This window comes from Otolemur garnettii, unplaced genomic scaffold, assembly GCF_000181295.1.
Source record: "Otolemur garnettii isolate 467f Iridium unplaced genomic scaffold, OtoGar3 scaffold00018, whole genome shotgun sequence".
Taxonomy (NCBI): domain Eukaryota; kingdom Metazoa; phylum Chordata; class Mammalia; order Primates; family Galagidae; genus Otolemur; species Otolemur garnettii.
Genome location: NW_003852413.1, coordinates 24,557,714 through 24,560,274, shown reverse-complemented (window position 1 = coordinate 24,560,274; position 2,561 = coordinate 24,557,714). Strand labels below are relative to the sequence as shown.

General features: G+C 46.2%; 1 protein-coding gene and 1 pseudogene across 1 annotated transcript in view; one reads left to right on the top strand and one right to left on the bottom strand.

Moving 5' to 3' along the window:
* Positions 1–2,561, bottom strand: part of MED1 (mediator complex subunit 1) — a 43,621-nt gene that overhangs the window by 12,774 nt on the left and 28,286 nt on the right. The window lies entirely within an intron of this gene.
* Positions 591–956, top strand: LOC111723991 (annotated as a pseudogene).

Below are 2,561 nucleotides of genomic sequence, written 5' to 3'. Positions count from 1 at the left end.
CTCAGTCTCCCAAGTAGCAGGGACTACAGGCACCTGCCACAACGCCCAGCTATTTTATTGCAGTTTGGCCAGGGCCGGGTTCAAACCTGCCACCCTCAGTATATGGGGCCGGCGCCCTACCCACTGAGCCACAGGCACCACTGAGACTGTCTTAAAAAAAAAGAAAAAAATTTTTTTTTCCTTTTTTAGAGACAGAGTCTCACTTTGTTGCCCTCGGTAGAGTGCTGTAGCATCACAGCTCACAGCAAACTCCAGCTCTTGGGGTTAGGCGATTTTCTTGCCTCAACTTCCCAAGTAGCTGGGACTACAGGCACCCACCACAACGCCTGGCTATTTTTTTGTTGTAGTTTGGCTGGGGCTGGGCTCGAACCCACCACCCTCAGTATATGGGCCAGCACCCTACTCACTGAGCCACAGGTGCCACCCTCCTTTTTTATTTCTAAAGCAGTTCTTATTTCCAGGAAATGTTTACCCTCCCTTTTTCTTCTTGCCTATTATTTGCACTGATAACATATGTATCACTGAAGCGCTTTATGAATAAGCTAAAAAAAACAACACTTTCTTTCCTTGCTGATAGCGCTCGTGCAAACATGGTGAACGTTCCTAAAACCTGCCAGACTTTCTGTAAGAAGTGTAGTAAGCACCAGCCCCACAAAGTGACACAAACACACAAGAAGGACAAGGACTCTATGCCCAGAGAAAGCAGCATTATGACAGGAAGCAGAGTAGCTATGGTGGGCAGACTAAGCCATTTTCCAGAAAAAGGCTAAAACTACAAAGAAGATTGTGCTGAGGCTTGAGTGTGTTGAACCCAACTGCAGATCTACGAGAATGCTAGCTATTAAGAGATGCAAGTATTTTGAACTGGGAGGAGATAAGAAGAGAAAGGGTCAAGTTATACAGTTCTAATCATCTTTTGTTTTATCATGAAGGCAATAAAATCTTGAGATTATGTTCAAAAAAAAAAAAAATCAACTGTAGGCCAGGTAGTGGCTCACACCTGTAATCCTAGCACTTTGGGGACGCAGAGGACAAAGGATTGCTTGAGGTCAGGAGTTCAAGACCAGCCCAGCAACACCGAGAGCCCTATCTCTACAAAGAAAACAAAAAACAGTGAGCCTAGCCAGACATGGTGGCTGGTTGCATAGTCCTAGTTACTCAGGCTGGAGGATCATTTGAGCCGAGGAGTTTGAGGTTCCCAGTGAGCTATGATGATGCCACTGCATTCTACCCCAGGAAACAGAGGGAGCCCTTATCTCAAAAAAAAAAAAAAAAAAAAAAAAGTCAACTGTGATTGGCTAGAGCAGCCAAAATTTACAGGCAGACTTCAAATCGCCAACTGTGTTTGAAAAACATAAGCATTCTAGCATCCTGAAAGAAAAAGGCCATTTAAAAGCTATATGGGCTCGGCACCTGTGGCTCAAGTGGCTAAAGCGCCAGCCACATACACCTAAGTTGGTCCGTTCAAATCTAGCCCCAGCCCGCCAAAACAACGACAGCTGCAACCAAAAAATAGCCGGGTGTTGTGGCAGGTGCCTGTGGTCTCAGCTACTTGGGAGGCTGAGACAGGAGACTCGCTTGGGCCCAGGAGTTACAGATCGCTGTGAGCTCTGATGCCACAGCACTCTACCCAGGGGGACAGCTTGAGGCTCTATCTCAAAAAAAAAATTAAAATAAAAAAATAAAAGCTGTATGATTAGGTGGGCACAGTGGCTCACACCTGTAATGCTAGCACACTGGGAGGCTGAGGCAGGTGGACAGCCTAAGCTCACAAGTTCGAGACCAGCCTGAGCCAGAGTGAGACCTCGTCTCTAAAAATACCTGGGCATTGTGGTAGGCGCCTGTAGTCCCAGCTACTCTACTGGGGATGACAAAGTGAGACCCCGACCCCCACCCCCACAAAAAAGAAATCTTATCTTACTATAGCACTCTAAATTCTACCTTGTATTTTTTTTTGAGACAGAGTCTCAAGCTATTGCCCTGGGTAAAGTGCCACAGCATCATAGCTCACAGCAACCTCCAACTGGGGTTCAAGCAATCCTCTTGCTTCAGTTTTTCTATCTTTAGTAGAGCCATGTTTTCGCTATTGCTCAGGCTGGTCTCACACTCATAAGCCCAAGCAATCCACCCACCTCAGCCTCCCAGAGTGCTAGGATTACAGGCGTGAGCTACCACGCCTTGCCTCTACCTTGTATTAATACATACCTGATATAAGGTACAAGCCCTAAAATACCCAAATACATTGTTATGCTCTTAAGTGAGTTAAAAACCCTCCAAAAATCAGAGGTTTCTAAATGCCAATCTACACACTGCTTCAGGCAAAATCATTTATAGAGATTAGATTCCCAATGCTTTCCATTGAGGTTCTAATCAGTTTATTTGGATGTGGAAACCAAGCGTCTATAGTTGTAATAGTTTGGCAAGTGGGGCAGCCCCTGTGGCTCAGTGGATAGGGTGTCGGCCCCATATACCAAGGGTGGCGGGTTCCAACCCAGCCCCAGCCAAACTGCAACAAAAAATAGCTGGGCGTTGTGGCAGGTAACTGTAGTCCCAGCTACTTG